This window comes from Oryctolagus cuniculus, chromosome 3, assembly GCF_964237555.1.
Source record: "Oryctolagus cuniculus chromosome 3, mOryCun1.1, whole genome shotgun sequence".
In the NCBI taxonomy this organism is placed as follows: Eukaryota; Metazoa; Chordata; class Mammalia; order Lagomorpha; family Leporidae; genus Oryctolagus; species Oryctolagus cuniculus.
Window position 1 is genome coordinate 104,722,849 of NC_091434.1, and position 18,309 is coordinate 104,741,157.

Genomic DNA, 18,309 nt, shown 5'->3' on the forward strand with positions numbered 1-18,309 from the left:
TTGCCTGATTAAGTCCTTGGCCCATTTCTTAACTGGGTTGTTTGTTTTGTTGATGTTGAGTTTCTTGATCTCTTTATATATTGTAGTTATTAATCCTTTATCAGTTGCACACTTTCCAAATAATTTCTCTCATTCTGTCAGTTGCCTCTTCACTTTGCTGAGTGCTTATTTGCAGTACAGAATCATCTCATTTGATGTAATCCCATTTGTCAATTTTGGTTTTGATTGCCTGTGCCTCTGGGGTCTTTTCCAAGAAGTCTTTGCCTTTGCCAATGTCTTGCAAGGTTTCTCCAATATTCTCTAATAATTTGATGGTATCAGGTTGTAGATTTAGGTCTTTAATTCTTTTTGAGTAAATTTTTGGGAAAGGTGTAATGAAGGGATCTTGCTTCATATTTCTGCATGTGGAGATACAGATTCTCCAAACACTATTTGCTCCAGGGATTGATTTTTAGCTCCTTTTTCAAGGATAAGTTGGTTGTGTATGCATGGATTGATTTCTGGAGTTTCTATTCTGTTCCATGATCTTTTGATCTGTTTTTATACCAGTATCAGGCTGATTTGATTATAACTGCTCCGTAGTATGCCTTGAAATCTGGTATTATGATGCTTCAAGTTTTGCTTTTGTTGTAAAAGATTGCTTTAGCTACTTGGGGGTCTCCTATGTTTCCATATGAATTTCAGTATGATTTTTCTATATCTGAGAAGAATTCTTTTGGTATTTTGATTGGTATCACATTTAATCTGTAAATTGCTTTTGGTTGATGATATTGATTCTTCTAATCTATGAACATGAAAGATGTTTCCATTTTTTGTACCTTCTTATATTTTTTTCTTTATCATTTTGTTATTCTCATTGTAGAGATCTTTGACAACCTTGGTTAAATTTATTCCAAGATATTTGATTTTTTTGGTAGATATTATGAATGAGATTGATCTTAGAAGTTCTTTCTCAGCCATGACATTTTCTATATATACAAAGGCTATTGATTTTTGTATGCTGATTTTATACCCTCACAATTTATCAACTCTTCTATGAGTTCTAATAGTCTCTTATTGCAGTCTTTTGGATCCCCTGTATTTAGAATCATGTCATCTGCAAATAGGGATAATTTGATTTCTTCCTTCCCTCCATGTATCCCTTTCATTTCTTTTTCTTGACTAATGGCTCTGGCTAAAACTTCCAGGACTATATTAAATAGCAATTGTGAGAGTGGACATCCTTGTCTGTGTCCAGATTTCAGTGGGAATGCTTCTAACTTTTCTGAGTTTTTCTGATTTTTCATAAATTGCCTTGAGTGTGTTTTTTTTTTCTGAGTTTTTCTTTTTTTTTTTTAATTTATTTAATGAGCATAAATTTCCAAAGTACAGCTTATGGACCACAATAGCCTCCTCGCCCCCCCCCCCCCGTGTCTTCCCTCCCATCCACAACGCTCCCCTCTCCCACTCCCTCTTCCCTTCCCCTTCACATCACAATTAATTTTCAATTATCTTTATATACAGAAGATCAATTTAGCGTATGTTAAGTAAAGATTACCACATTTTGCTCCCACACAGAAACATAAAGTGTAAAATACTATTTGAGTACTAGTTATAGCATTAATTAAACACCTAAGAGTAATTGTGTATTAATTACAGAGCTCAACCAATAGTTTTAAGTAGAATATAAAACGCATCTTTTGCATTGTTGTGGCTTCCCCCCGCCCTCCCTCCCTCCAGTGGCCCTCCCCTCACCCACTTCCTCTCCCCTCTCCCCCCTTCATCACGTTTCATTTTCAGTTACCTTCATATACCGAAGATCAATTTAGTATATACTAAGCAGGGATTTCAACAGGTTGCACTCACACAACCGAACCAGGTATAGGGTATTGTTCGACTAGTAGTGTTGTTTTTGAGTTTCATAGATAAACATATTAAGGACAGAGATCCTGCGAGGGGAGCATGAACCCAGTGACTCCCGTTGTTGATTTAACAATTGGCACTCTTATTTATGACGTCAGCAATCACCCGAGACTCTTGCTATGAGCTGTCTAGGCTATGGAGGCCCCTTGAGTTCACCAACTCTGAATTTGTTTAGTCAAGGCCATATCACAGTGGAGGTTCCTTCCTCCCTTCAGAGAAAGGCGCCTCTCTCCTTGATGGCCTGAGCCTTCTGCTGGAGTGTTGTTCGCCAGGATCCTTCATTTAGATTGTTTTTTGCCACCGTGTCATGGCTTTCCATGCCTGCGAGACTCTCATGGACCTTTTAGTCAGATCCGAATGTCCCAAGGGTTGATTCTGAGGCAGGAGTGCTGTTTTGGGCATTTGCCATTCTATGAGTCTGCTGTGTGACCTGCTTCCCCCGCAGGATCATTCTCAACCCTTTTGATTCTATCTTTCATTATTTGCTTACACTGGTCTTATTTGTGTAATCTCTTTGACACTTACCCTATCTTTTGGATCAGTTGTGTATTTATATTTGTCTCTTTACCAAGTGTGCTGGCATTGGTACCTGCCTCCTTGGTAAGATTGAGTTGAAATCCCCTGGCACATTTCCAGTTCCACCATTGGAGGTAGGTCTGATTGAGTATGTGCCGTCCTATATATCTCCTCCCTCTCTTATTCCCACTCCCATGTTCCACAGAGATCAATTTCCTATTAATTTTTAAACGCTTAAGAATGGTTGTGCATTGATTGCAGAGTTCAACCAGTGGTCTTGTGTAGAGCATACCGAGCAACAACAACAACAACAAAAATACTAAAGGAACAAAATAGTAAGTTTTTCCTCAACAGTCTAGACAAGGGCTGCTCATGTCATTGTCTCTCATAGTGTCCATTTCACTTCAATGGGTATCATTTTAGGTGCTCGTTTAGTTGCCATCAATCAGGGAGAACATGTGATATTTAACCCTTTTGGACTGGCTTATTTCACTCAGCATGATGTTTTCCAGCTTCCTCCATTTTGTTGTAATGCCCGGATTTCATTGTTTTTTACTGCTGTATAGTGTTCCATAGAGTACATATCCCATAGTTTCTTTATCCAGTCATCCGTTGATGGACATTTAGGTTGATTCCATGTCTTAGCTATTGTGAATTGAGCTGCAACAAATATTGAGGTGCAAATGGCTTTTTTCACCCCTTTAATTCCATTTGGGTATATTCCAAGAAGTGGGATGGCTGGGTCCTGTGGTAGTGCTATGTTCAGGTTTCTGAGGACTCTCCAGACTGTCTTCCATAGTGGCTTTACCAGCTTGCATTCCCACCAACAGTGGATTAGTGTCCCCTTTTCTCCACATCCTAGCCAGCATCTGTTGTTGGTTGATTTCTGTATGTAAGCCAATATAACCGGAGTGAGGTGGTATCTCATTGTGGTTTTGATTTGCATTTCCCTGATGGCTAGGGATCCTGAGCTTTTTTTCATGTGCCTGTTGGCCATTTGGATTTCCTCTTTTGAAAAATGCCTGTTAAGGTCCTTGGCCCATTTTTTTATTGGGTTGTTTGTTTTGATTCTGTGGTGTTTTTTGATCATTGTGTAGATTCTAGTTGTTAATCCTTTATCTGTTGTGTAGTTTGCAAATAACGCCTCCCATTCTGTTGGTTGCCTCTTCACTTTCCTGACTGTTTCCTTTGCTGTTAAGAAACTCTTCAATTTTAGGTAATCCCATTTGTTTATTTTATCTTTGATTACCCGTGCCTGTGGGGTCTTCTCCAGGAATTCTTCGCCTATTCCGATATCTTGAAGGGTTTCCCCTATGCTCTCAATTAGTTTCATGCTGTCGTGGTGCAACTCTAGTTCTTTGATCCATGTTGAGTGGATTTTTGTATAAGGTGTAAGGTAGGGGTCTTGCTTCATACTGCGGCATGTGGACATCCAGTTTTCCCAGCACCATTTGTTGAAGAGGCTGTCCTTGTTCCAGGGGTTGGTTTTAGGTCCTTTGTCAAATATGAGTTGGTTATAGATGTTTGGATTGATCTCCGGTGTTTCTATTCTGTTCCATTGGTCTATCCATCTGTTTTTGTACCAGTACCAGGCTGTTTTGATTATAACTGCCCTGTAGTATGCTTTGAAGTCTGGAATTGTGATGCCTCCGGCCTTGTTTTTATTGTAAAGGATTGCTTTAGCTATTCTGGGTCTCCTGTTTCTCCATATGAATTTCAGCATCGTTTTTTCTAGGTCTTTGAAGAATGACTTTGGTATTTTGATTGGTATTGCATTGAACTTGTAAATTGCTTTTGGGAGAATGGACATTTTGATGATATTGATTCTTCCAATCCATGAGCATGGCAGGTTTTTCCATTTTTTTGTGTCGTCTTCTATTTCTTTCTTTAGTGTTTTGTAATTTTCATCATAGAGGTCTTTGACCTCCTTGGTTAAATTTATTCCAAGGTACTTTATTGTTTTTGTGGCTATTGTGAATGGGATTGATCTTAGTAGTTCTTCCTCTGCCCTGGCATTGTCTGTGTATACAAAGGCTGTTGATTTCTGAGCGTTGACTTTGTATCCTGCTACTTTACCAAACTCTTCTATGAGTTTCAGTAGCCTCTTATACGAGTTTATTGGGTCCTCTCTATATAGTATCATGTCATCTGCAAACAGGGATAGTTTGACTTCCTCCTTTCCCATTTGTATCCCTTTAATTTCTTTTTCTTGCCTGATGGCTCTGGCTAAGACTTCTAGGACTATATTGAATAGCAATGGTGAGAGTGGGCATCCCTGTCTGGTGCCAGTTCTCAATGGAAATGCCTCCAACTTTTCCCCATTCAATATGATGCTGGCCTTTGGTTTATCATAGATTGCCTTAATTGTGTTGAGGAATGTTCCTTCTAACCCCAATTTGCTTAGGGTTTTCATCATGAAGGGGTGTTGTATTTTGTCAAATGCTTTCTCTGCATCTATTGAGATGACCATATGATTTTTGTTTCTCAATTTGTTAATGTGCTGGATTACGTTGATTGACTTTCGAATATTGAACCATCCCTGCATACCAGGGATAAATCCCACTTGGTCCGGGTGAATGATCTTTCTGATGTGTAGTTGGATTCGGTTTGCCAGAATTTTATTGAGTATTTTTGCATCTATGTTCATCAGGGAGATAGGTCTGTAGTTTTCTTTCTCTGCTGTGTCTTTTCCGGGCTTAGGAATTAAGGTGATATTGGCTTCGTAGAAGGAATTTGGGAGGATTCCCTCTCTTTCAATCGTTTGGAATAATTTGAGAAGAACTGGGGTTAGTTGTTCTCTAAATGTCTGGTAAAATTCGGCAGTGAAGCCATCCGGTCCTGGGCTCTTCTTTTTCGGTAGTGCGTTTATTACTGATTCAATTTCTTCCATGGTTATGGGTCTGTTTAGATTTTCTATATCTTCACAGCTCAGTTTAGGAAGGTTGCATTTGTCCAGGAATCTATCCATTTCTTCCAGGTTCCCCAATTTGTTAGCATACATCTCTTTGTAGTAGTTTCTGATGATTCTTTTTATTTCTATTGTGTCAGTTGTTACATTTCCATTACTCTCTTTGATTTTACAGATTTGGGTCTTCTCTCTCCTTTTTTTGGTTAGTTGAGCCAATGGTGTGTCAATTTTGTTTATTTTTTCAAAGAACCAGCTCCTGGTTTTGTTGATCTTTTGTATTGTGTGTTTTTTTTTTTTTGTTTCAATTCTGTTTATTTCTTCTCTGATCTTTAGTATTTCTTTCCTCCTTTTGGATTTGGGCTTGATTTGCTGCTGTTTTTCTAGTTCCTTGAGGTGCATGGAGAGTTCATTTGTTTGGTTCCTTTCCAGCTTCTTGATGTAGGCACTAATTGCTATAAACTTTCCTCTTAGCACTGCTTTTGCTGTGTCCCACAGGTTTTGATAGGTTGTGTTATCATTTTCATTTGTTTCTAGAAATCTTTTGATTTCTCTTTTAATTTCTTCGATGACCCACTGTTCATTTAGGATCATGTTGTCCATTCTCCATATATTTGCATATGGTGTAGAGATTCTTGGGTTGTTGATTTCAAGTTTCACTGCACTATGGTCTGAGAAGCTGCATGGTATGGTTTCAATTTTTTTGAACTTGGTGAGGCTCCCTTTATGGCCTAGTATATGGTCAATCCTAGAGAATGTTCCATGTACTGGGGAGAAATACGTGAACTCTGTGTCTGTGGGGTGGAGGGTTCTGAAGATATCTATTAGGTCTATTTAGTCTATGGTGTCAATTAGCTCAGTTGTTTCCTTGTTGAATTTCTGTCTGGTTGATCTGTCCATTGGTGAGAGTGGGGTGTTGAAGTCCCCTGTTACTATTGTATTTGAGTCGATATCTCCCTTTAAATCCTTTAGTAATTCTTTCAGGTAGCCAGGCGCCCTGTAATTAGGTGCGTATACATTTATAATAGTAATGTCTTCCTGTTGGATAGATCCTTTAATCATTATATAGTGCCCTTCTCTGTCTCTTTTAATAGTTTTTATGTTAAAGTCTATTTTGTCTGATATTAGGATGGCCACACCAGCTCTTTTTTGATTTCCATTAGCTTGGAGTATCTTTTTCCATCCTTTCACTTTCAGTCTGCGTGCATCTTTGCTGATGAGGTGTGTCTCCTGAAGGCAGCATATAGTTGGATCCTCTTGTTTTATCCAATCCGCTAGTCTGTGCCTCTTTGTCGTGGAATTAAGACCATTCACATTCAATGTGATTACTGTTAAGTACTGTCTTTTTCCCTTCATGTTTCCTGAAACGAGCTGTTTATGTATTTTGAACTTTGTGGGTTACTCTACATTCGCTTTTTTTTGCAGTGAAGTTCTTGTTTTTGTATTTCTGTGTGCAGCACGTCTTTGAGCAAGTGTTGTAGGGTTGGATGCGTGGATACAAATTCTTTCAGTTTTTGTTTGTCGTGGAAGATCTTTATTTCCCCTTCATTCACAAATGATAGCTTTGCAGGATATAGTATTCTAGGTTGGCATTGTTTGTCTTTTAAAACTTGGAATATATCATGCCATTGTCTCCTTGCCTGTAGTGTTTGCGATGAGAAGTCTGGGGTGAGTCTGATTGACTTACCCCTGAATGTGATTTGTTGTTTTTCTCTGGCACATTTTAGGATTTGTTCTTTGTGTGTCACTGAACTGAGTGTTGCCACAATGTGTCGTGGTGAATTTCTCTTCTGGTCTACTGTGTTCGGGGTCCTGGTTATCTGTTGTATTTGTGTGTTGTTATCCAGCTGCCTTTGTTTAAAGTTTTCTGATATTATTTCATTGAAGACACCGTCTAATCCATTCTCTCTTTCCACCCCCTCAGGGACTCCTATTATCCGAGCATTACACCGTTTGATTGAATCTTGTAGGTCTCCGACCGTGTTTTTTAATTTTTTAATTTCTTCTTCCTGCGATTGAACTGACTGTATTATTTCTGGAAGTTTGTCTTCGAATTCTGATATTCGGTCTTCTATTTCATCTGTTTGATTTCCGAGGGATTCCACGGTGTTTTTTATATGGTCAATTGAGTTTTTCAGTTCTAGTATCTCATTCTGGCTTCTCTTTAAGATCTCTAATCCTTGGGCTTGTTTTTCATTCAGCTCTTGACACTGTTTCTCATTATTTCTAAGTATTCTGATTATTAATTTTCTGAATTCTTTTTCTGGCATGTTTTCAACTTCTTCTTCTTCTGCCTCTGTTATGGTTGGTTTAGCCTGCTCCATTGGCAGGTTTATATTATCTTCTATGTTTTTTTGGTTTTTGGTTTTGTTTTTTGGCATTCCGTCTGGGTGATTTTTCGGGTTGATTTCCCTCTACTATAGGCTGCTGTGAGTCTCTACCAATATCCTGTGTAACCAGGCTGCTCTACTCAGCCCGCAGGTAAACAGACAGGATGGCTGCTCTCTGCCCACTGCAGCTCTGGATCCTGTGCTTTTTCCCCACCAGGAGGCGCTATTCAGTAACTTGAGTAGTCGGGTCTCAGGGCTTCGGGCTGCCCTCCCTCGAGCACCCTCAGCTCCACCTTTGGGCTCCGCCTCCGAAGGTTAGTGTGGAGGCAAAGATAGTTCTCCGTTAAGCCCGAATGTAAACAAACAAAATGGCTGCTTCCCGCCAGCTGGAGCTCTGGGGAGGCGCCAAGAGATACTGGCTTACTCAGTCTCTCAATTAGTGTCCCTGAATGGTGCACTCTCTCCGCTGGCGCCACTCACTCTGTTCCGTTTTCTATTTCCTCTCCCACTCAGTCATGCAAGTCTCAGTGTCCGTCCCAGAATGTGTTGGGGGAGGGGCGGCGGCAGCTGTGCCGCGGTGCTGGGCGAGTGCCCCGTCTCACCTCACTTCCAGCGCTGGTGCGTACACGCTCCTGCTGGTGTCCTGAGTCTCAGGTGTCCGCGTCCTCCTCGTGTGTCCACCCTAACACCCCAGTTTGAGGAAGGGCTTAAAAACTACAAATTTTCATCCCTCTTTGAACCTTCCCTTAGTGGAGCTTCGCTGTGCTCCCTCCCTCTCTATTCCGCCATCTTCAGGACTCTATTGATTGTGTTTAGAAATGTTCCTTCTATACCCAGTTTTTGCTTAGAGTTTTCATCATGAAATGATGTTATAGTTTATCAAATGCTTTCTCTGATTCTATTGAGATAATCATATGGTTTTTCTTCAGCAGTTTGTTAATGTGATGGATCGCATTTATTGATTTGTGAATGCTGAATCATCCCTGAATACCAGGGATAAATCCCACTTTGGGTGAATGATCTTTCTGATGTGTTCTTGGATTTGATTTGCTAGTATTTTACTTAGGATTTCTGTGTCTATGTTCATCAGGGAAATTTCTCTCTTGTATCTTTTTAGGATTTAGGAATTAAGGTGATGCTGGCTTCATAGAGTTTGGGAGCATTCCTTCCCTTTACACTGTTTTGAACAGCTTGAGAAGAATTAGAATTAGTTCTTTAAATATCTGTTGTAATTCAGCAGTGAATTCATCCAGTTCTGGACTTTTCCTTGTTGGGAGGTTCTTTATTTCTTATTCAATTCTGTCTTGGTTATCGGTCTGTTTAGGTATTCTAAGTCTTCATGGCTCAATTTGGGTAGGTTGTTTGTGTCCAGGAATCTATCTATTTGTTCTATCTTTTCCAGTTTTTTTTTTTTTTGGCATATAACTATTTGTAGTAATTTCTGATGGTCCTTTTTATTTCTGTGTTGTCTGTTTTTACATTTCATTTTTCATCTCTAATTTTACTGATTTGGGTTTTTTCTCTCCTTTCTTTTGTTAATTGGGTCAATGGTGTGTCAATTTTATTTATTTTTTCAAAAAACAGCTCTTTGTTTTGCTGATCTTTTGTAATTATGTTTCAGTTTTATTTATTTCTTCTCGAATTTTAATTATTTCTTTTCTCCTACTGGTTTTGGGTTTGATTTTCTCTTGTTTTTGGTCTGGTCTCACCTCACTCTCCAAAGCTGGTGCTGAGGCTCTCATCTGCTGGTGTCCTGAGTTATGTGTGTCCATACCCTCTACACAAGTCCACAGTGTCCCTCTAATTTGCATGTAGTTTCCTCCCTAACTCTTCCCTGAGGCTTGTACCCTCTCCACTTTTAAAAAACTATCTTCTGGGGCTGGCGCTGTGGCTCACTTGGTTAATCCTCCACCTGTGGTGCTGGCATCCCATATGGGTACTGGGTTCTAGTCCCGGTTGCTCCTCTTCCAGTTCAGCTCTCTGCTGTGGCATGGAAGGGAAGTGGAGGATGGCCCAAGTGCTTGGACTCTGCACCTGCATGGGAGACCAGGAGGAAGCACCTGGCTTCAGATCAGCGTAGCACCAGCTGTAGTGGCCATTTGGGGAGTGAACCAATGGAAGGAAGACCTTTCTCTCTGCCTCTCTCTCTGTCTATAACTCTACCTGTCAAACAACAACAACAACAACAAAAACTATCTTCCCCTAGACTAGAGCAGTAAACTCCCTTCCTATTCTGCCATCTTGGATCTTTCTATATTTTTATCCAAATCCCATAAAATGCACAACACCTAGAGTGGACCCAAGCATGAACTGTGGATGCTGGCTGATGATGATACCAGTGTAGGCAAATAACCTGTAACAAATGTATATGCTGATGGAGGATGGAGATGATATGGGAGGGTATACGTGTGTAGGACAAGCAGTATATGCTGCATCTTTTTCTTAATTTTACTGTGAATGTAAACTTGCTCAAAAAATAAAGTTATTTAAAAACAAAGAATATTCTCACAGAGATAACCGAGGATAAATATAAAATGATTTGTAAAGAAGAAAATAATGCATATAAAATCTGCAGTCATTAAAGAAGTTGGGTTGAACTGAATCACAGAACTAATACAGCTGAAATATGATATAGCAAGTAGGAATAACTTGTTATGAGATTCTCCTGTTGAACATAGGTGAAAAATAAAAATTTGGAAACAATGATAGAAAGGTAAGAAATGCAGAAGAATTTAATTGATGTGTCTATATCTGCCTAAAAAATCTCAGGATTAAGAACAATTAGACAAAAGGGAAAAAACAGTATCTGAACATTTTCCTCAAGCAACAGAAGGATGTAAGAGATTATTGAAAGGAATTCTTAGGAGGCTCAAGACAAGTCAGACAAGTAAGACACTGGAGAAAGTATTTGTGGCATACTTTTTTGGCTTTTTTAGTCTTTTCATTCCTTCCCTTTTGTCAATAGCAAATTTTACATGTTATGAGATTTGAGAAAACAATATTTACCAATCTCTCTTATCATTAGGGTGCTATGCAAGAGAGTCCTGGCTAAGGAGATGTAATTAGACATGTGCTATGGTACTTCTTAGAAAATTTTAATAAATGCAATAGGTAGAAGTTACCAATGTTGCCTTTTTTTCTGCTTTGCACATAAAAGTGACCACAAGAGTTGTGGGAGCAACTTGAAGCTTGGGGGAAGGAAAATGAGAACAGTACAGGTGTTGTATTAGCCTGTTTTCTATTGCTCTAATATAATGCCTGAGGCTGAGTACTTTATAAAGAAAAGAGGCCTATTTAGCTTATCGTTTTAGAGGTTTAAGGACACAGCATCAATATCTTTTATCTCTGGTGAAAGTTTCCTTGGCTACATCCCATCATGATTGTTAGATGTATTGCACTTGTAAAAGAAAGAACGAGAGAGAGGAGACAGAGAGATCAGATGGAGAGACTAGAACCTATAGAGAGTGGAGGGGGACAGTCTATTTCTATCATAACAAAGGTCTCATGGGAACTAACTGGTACCTCCCAAGACCTATGTTAATTGTTAGGCCAGTGCCTCCAAAGACCCAACTATGCTGCTCTGAGACCCACCCCTTAAAGGTCCCACCACCTCTGAACATTACTACATCAAAGATGATGCTTTCAATATGTGGACACTTGAGGGACAAGTCACATCCAAATCATAGCAGAATAATCCGAACATTATTGAACTGGTAAGCTATTGTCCACAGTCCCTTGACTCAAGTCCTTTTTACATTAGAAAAAGAAACTTAGGTCAATATTAACTGGTTTTATGTTATTTATACCTGCATATAAAAAGTCCATCAAGAAAAATAAATAAAGTAGATGTGAACACATACTTTGGGAAGGTTTATTGTCTAAATAAGCAATGAATGCAGCAACACAAGGAACAATTGACAGAAAAAATTATAGAATGACACCAATCTGACAGAGACCAATGTTGTGAGGGATAAGGAAGAGTGTAGGGAAGTTGAAATGAGAAAAGAAAGGAAATAGAGTAACTAGTAAATGCAAAATAAAAAGTAGAAATGTGTCTTTACATAGCAGTTTCATGATAAAAGTTTGCTAATTCAAGATTAATTCAAGCATTAAAATGTTTCCAAATATGATTAAAACTGCAATACTTATCTAAAAGTGATGTTTAAAATTAGGAGATACAGATGGGAGAAACAAAAAAAAAAATGGCTTGTGATAGATTCTTCCACAGTCAGGTTAATGGTTGCAACATTTAATATTATAGACAAATGGAATGATGGCACTGGTAATTGGAATAATAGGCAGAAAAATGACAAATATTTACATACTAATGCTATGTGAAAAGTTTCAAAAAATTCATGAGAAGTGTGAATTATGAAAAAAGTTTCAAAAAATTCATGAGAAGTGTGAATTATGAAAAAAGTGCATAGATTTCAACTTTTTTTGGCTCCAAAACAAAATTATCTTTTAATCCTTTCAGAATACCTTCATATATTTGCAATAACCAATAGTTCTATGGAGAGACATAGACAAATACAAAGTCATACCTGGAGAATTTAACACAAAAAATCAGAAATTGTTAAATCAAGCAGACCAAAAACATAAATGATCATTGAGCTTAAATGAAAACATATGTAGAGTTTTACAGACTCAAACAGAAGATATATGACCTTTAAAAACAAGTTAAAAACAAACAACTGCTAAAATGAACCAGATAGTGGCCACAGAGGAAGCCTCAATATAATAAAATTTACCATTGCCATGTAGGTTCAAATCTCAATGCAATAAAATTAGAAAAAAAGTACAAAGAGAAGCTAAAGCAATTCAATATACTTAAATACTGAACAACGTTCTACCAAATAACTCTTGTTAATAGATCGAAGAGAAATTATGGAATCCTTAGAGCTAATATACATACTATTTACAGAATGAATTTATAGCTTTAATAAATGCATAGATTTGAAAATATCACCAAGTCAGTAAAATAGAAAAGAAATTAGATTAACATTCAAACCAGGAAACTAGGAAATAACGCATCATAGTAAAGCCAAACACAAATACAGATAGAATTAAAAAGGCATACATTTTAAAATGAAATAACAAAAATCCCCAATAAAGAGGCTTAAAAAGACAAAAACTCAGTTCTTTGAGCAAGACTATAACTTCTGACATGAGGTGACTTCAAAAGTTCATGGAAAGTAGCATTATGAAAAGGCAGCGTGGATTTCAAAATCTTTTGCACCAAAATAAACTTGTCTTTTGATTTTTTTCTATAAACTTTTTAAAGTACCCTCATAAACCTGAGAGTAGATACAAGTTGTAAATGCCACAAAATGCAATGTAAAAGAATTTCCTAGACACAATAAACATAGAAATCATGAGGCTAAAATATCTAAACATACCTCAAAGAATTTGAAAATCTTGATGAAATAAATTCATTTATGGAAACACAACATTTGTATGGAAAGTATTTTAACACCTGAATATACTAATAACTGCTTAAGAAAACAAACTATCTAGTTAGAAATCTTCCTGGGGAGGGCATTTGGTGTGGGGTAAAGATGCCATTTGGGATGCCCATATTCTCTGTAGACGTGCTTGATTCCAATCCTGGCTCTGCTTCTGATCCATCTTCCTGCTACACATACCCTGGTAGGAAACAGATGATGGATCAAGTGCTTGAATGCCTACCACCCACTTGGAATACCCAGATGTAAATGCCACAAAATGCAATGTGAAAGCCTCCAGACTTTGGCCCGGCCAGCCCCAGTTTCTATGGGCATTTAGAGAGTGAACCAGCAAATGGAAGATCTCTCTCTCTCTTTCCATTTTTTTGCCTTTCAAATAAAGTGAAAATACGTACATACATACATACTAAAACAAAGCCAAAAAAGAAAACAAAAGCCCCCTGTTTCCTTATTCTCCTTCCCCACAAGAGGGCAAAGCATCAGTAGTTTAAAGATGGGTACTACCAAATTTTCAAGTCAGAGAAACCCACTACTATAAAGGAGTTGGTCTATAATGCAAAAAAGGAAAGGAAAGTCGGACAACTCACAAGTTGAAACTCTGATGTCCTTTCACTGCTGCCTCTGAGTAGGACCCACCTGCCTTGGCAACAACAAAACAGGTTGTTTTGGTTTCTTATATCACAGCTCACTTCACAGACTGCTTTTCTCCACTTCCTGTACAGTGAGGCCAATTAACACAACAGCTAAAGCAACACTAAACAATTGCCTGGTTTATTTCCTTCTCTGACACTTACATGTCAGTGGAAGTGTCGGCAGTCAAGTAGCAGGCTACTTAAGGTGCTCTAACACAGGCAGATTAGCACTGAAAGTTTTATACAAAATTTGAAAGAATCCTGTTTTTATTATTTCCTCTTTTTATGCTACCAAAGTTCTCTCTTGCAGTCTACCTTGGGATGTGTCAACATCCTTGGGAGTTCATCAGGCCAGTATAGGACAAGATGGGTTTGGGAGCCCAGGTTCTCTTCTTTGTGTATGTACAACCCTTTCATTGGGGTATGTTTTATACCGGGTAGGGTAGCTTTCTTCTTATTGTTGCTATTGTCATTGCTATGTAAATAGAATCTGTGTGAGAGCTGGATTTTCTCTTTTTGTTATGATAAGAATTGTCATGTAAGAGTTGCTATTAAGCTAACCTTTTTACTTTTCACTGTCCTCTAATTTGGTTTTATTTCATGACTGAGTTTTTTTTAATGTAGATTATTTTTTACATCTCAATGCTTGTTTTTAAAGAGCTATACAGCAACACTCACATTTTATTTAATCTTTCAAAAGCTCTGATTTTTAAACAAGAAAATGATAGTTCAAGTACATTAAATTATAGGCTGATTTCACAAAAAACAAGATGTGAAAATTCATAAAACAAATCATAGACTTTATTTTTATTTATTTACTTATTTATTCAATTACTTAAAGTATATCATGATCAAATAGAGTTTTTAGCAATAATTAAAGTATGTGATAATTCACATGACATAAGTATATAATAATTCACATTTATAGTCCATTGAGTACAAGTCCTATAATTATTTCAGTAAGCATCTCATACAACATACTTATTAAGGTAAGTATTAGTAGAAAAGTTTCTTATCCTAATATGAAAAACTAGTGCCAAAGAAGAGTAAATATAGTATGTGGAGTATTTAGTGACCTTTCCCTTAAGAGTATGAGTAATATTACATGTATGTGATAGCATCATAAGGTTCTATGTAATATTTTTAGAACTAGAAAAATTAAAAGAAGAACAAGCAAAGTACATGAAGGAATAGAAGAAATAATTGGCATAAGTCTTCTTTCCAGATATCTATACAGCAAACTGAAGAGATTCAAATCCACATGTGCTATGTTGCTTATTTTCTCTTCCTTTGAAGGCTTCTTTGATATCCCACTGAGCAAGCTGAGTTAGCTCAGTGAAAAACAAGATGATCTGGTTGCTGAGATTCAGAGTATCTCCATTCCTAAGAACACTGCTACATTTATCAATGCTTTTCTTTAAACATGGTAATGTAACCAATCTTTGCCCTTATAAATGTGTGAAATATTATAGGGAGAATAGTCCTTTTGTTTAGAAAAATTGGCAATGCATATGGACTACAATTTTGTGTTGTCTGAGCTGTGGAATAATGAGAGTTCCCAGAATTTTGTGTGTTCTACCACTTTTCTATCAATACTATTTCCCCACAATTATATCTAAACCATGTTATACTAATGTTCCAAGTCTATTATTCCTTGGTATAACACCAAAGCAAATTCATAGGGAAATTACTATGATTAATACATTAGTTTGGCTATTTGCTAGATACAAATTCAACTTACAAAATCAATATCAGTAACACTAGCAAAAATAATAAATAATAAAATATTTGCAAGAACAATAAGAATTATGAATATATAGGACTATTCAACAAAGGAGGAACAAGACCTTTATGGAGAAAATATTAATTTAGCAAAGGGTATAAGAGATTTCCTTTATAAATTAAAAGTATAAAACTATTAAGGATTGAATGATACTTGTTTACTGACCAAAATGGAATTTAAAAGATATAAGTAGAAGAAAGCCAACTGGAAAATTTTAAGTACTTAGAAAGTAAGCAATATTCTTCAGATTAACCTATAGTCAAAAAATAAATCAAATGAAAAATAGAAATAAATTTTGTAATGATTTATTTATTTATTTGAAAGACAGAGTTGCACAGAAAGAGGGAGAGAAACAGCTTCCACCTGCTTGTTCATTTCCCCAAGTGGCTCCAATGGCTGGAGCTGGGCCCATCTGAAGCCAGGAGCCAGAAGCTCCTTCTAGGTCTCCTACATGGGTGCAGAGGCCCAAGAACTTGGGCCACCTTCCACTGCTTTCCCAGGCACATTAGCAGGGAGCTGGATGGGAAGAGCAGCCAGGACTCAAATTGATGACCATATGGAATGCCAACATTGTAAGTGATGGCTTTACCCGTTACGCCACAATGCTGGACCCAAATAGAAAAAATTTTAAATGAAGAAAAATAAAATGAAAACATATCAAAATGTATGAGTTGCAGATTGAACAGGGCTAAAATGAAATTCATAACATTAAACAAATATACTAGAAAAGAAGAAATGCTAAGAAAAGTGATTCATGAATTGGATGATAAGCTCCCCAAATTCAGAGTAAATATATCAAAAAAATGAATTTCTAAAAATTATTAAGTGATAATTGCAAGTTGGGATTTAACTAAATTCTAGCTGTAGAGCATACAAAGTTATAAAATATCTTGAAGATATATTTAACAAAATATGTAAAGAACTATATCTTTAAAGACTCAAAATCCTATTGAAAGAAATTTAAAAACAACAAAATAAATAGGGAAATAAACCATATTTAATTCTCCCCTAAATAATTTCCAGAGTCAGTATAATCCCATGCACAATCTTGGCAGTCTCTATTTTCAAAGTTGGCAAGATATTTGTAAAATTTATATAAAATTTAAAGAATCTTTAATATGCAATGCAAGCAATTTTGGGGAAAAATTTTGTAGAACTCATGATATCTGATGTCAAGACTACTATAATAAAAGCAATTTGAGGTTACTATAAGGGTTAACACATACCAACAGAATATAAATGAAAATCGAAAAAACAAATGAACTTTATGCCAGGTTACATTAACAAAAATGCCAAGATTTTCATTAGGGGAAACAAAGTCCTTTCCAGAATATGCTAAATAATCCAGATATGATACAGGAAAAGGAAATTTCCATTTTTATCTCATGCCACAAATAAAAAATGGACCGCATATTTGAATGTAAAAGTTAAGATTGTAGAATCACTAGAAAAAAAGCCAGAGAAAAATACCCAGGTCCTTAACTTAGGCAAAGATTTCTTAGCCAGGATACAAAAACATTAACCATTAAAAAAAAAAAAAAAAAAAAAAAACTTGATAAATCAGATCATCAAAAAAAAAAAAAAGTTCTTTCTTTCAAAGGTACCACTGAAAGACTGAAAAGGCAAGTTATAGACTGGAATAAAATATTCTCTGTACAGTCTTCTTAGATGTGTAACCAGGATATTTAAAAAACTCTTAATCCTCAATAATACGACAACCGAACTGAAAACACTGCTAAGGATTTGAATACTTTCTAAACAACATACACAAATGACCAATACGCTTAGGAAAGCCTGATATAAATCACTCATCTTTAGGAAAATCCAATTAAAACCACAATTAAGTAACTACATACCACTAGAATGGCTAAGATTAAAAATATGATATCAAGGGCCGGCACCGCGGTTCACTAGGCTAATATTCCACCTGCGGTGCTGGCACCCTGGGTTCTAGTCCCAGTTGGGGTGCTGGATTCTGTCCCGGTTGCTCCTCTTCCAGTCCAGCTCTCTGCTGTGGCCCGGGAAGACAGTGGAGGATGGCCCAAGTGCTGGGACCCTGCACCCCATGGGAGACCAGGAGGAAGCACCTGGCTCCTGGGTTTGGATCCGCTCAGCGCGCCGGCTGTAGCGGCCACTTGGGGGGTGAACCAATGGAAAGGAACACCTTTCTCTCTGTCTCTCTCTCTCTCTCATTGTCTAACTCTGTCTGTAAAAAAAAAAAAAAAAATGATATCAAGTGGTATTGGGTATATCTAGTAACCGGAATGGTGATGAATTCCTGGTTGCAATGTGCAAGATATAACCATCTTGGAAATCAGCAGAAATGAAAACCTAAGTCCACACAATGACTAAAACATATTTAAAGCAGAAACACCTCTAATGTATATTAACAGGCAAACAAATAAACACGATGTGGTATATTCATTAAATTGTACACTATTTGGCAATGGGAATAGCAAACTATTGATACACATGACATGAATGACTGTTAAAAATATTCTATTGAGGAAGGCAGAGAGTAAGAGTATGATTCCACCTATGAGTAACATTGGAAGAGACAATTCTAATTTGTCATGTCAGAAAATACATCAATGGCCGGCGCTGCACTCAATAGGCTAATCCTCCGCCTAGCGGCACCGGCACACCAGGTTCTAGTCATGATCAGGGCACCAGATTCTGTCCCGGTTGCCCCTCTTCCAGGCCAGCTCTCTGCTGTGGCCAGGGTGTGCAGTGGAGGATGGCCCAAGTCCTTGGGCCCTGCACCTCATGGGAGACC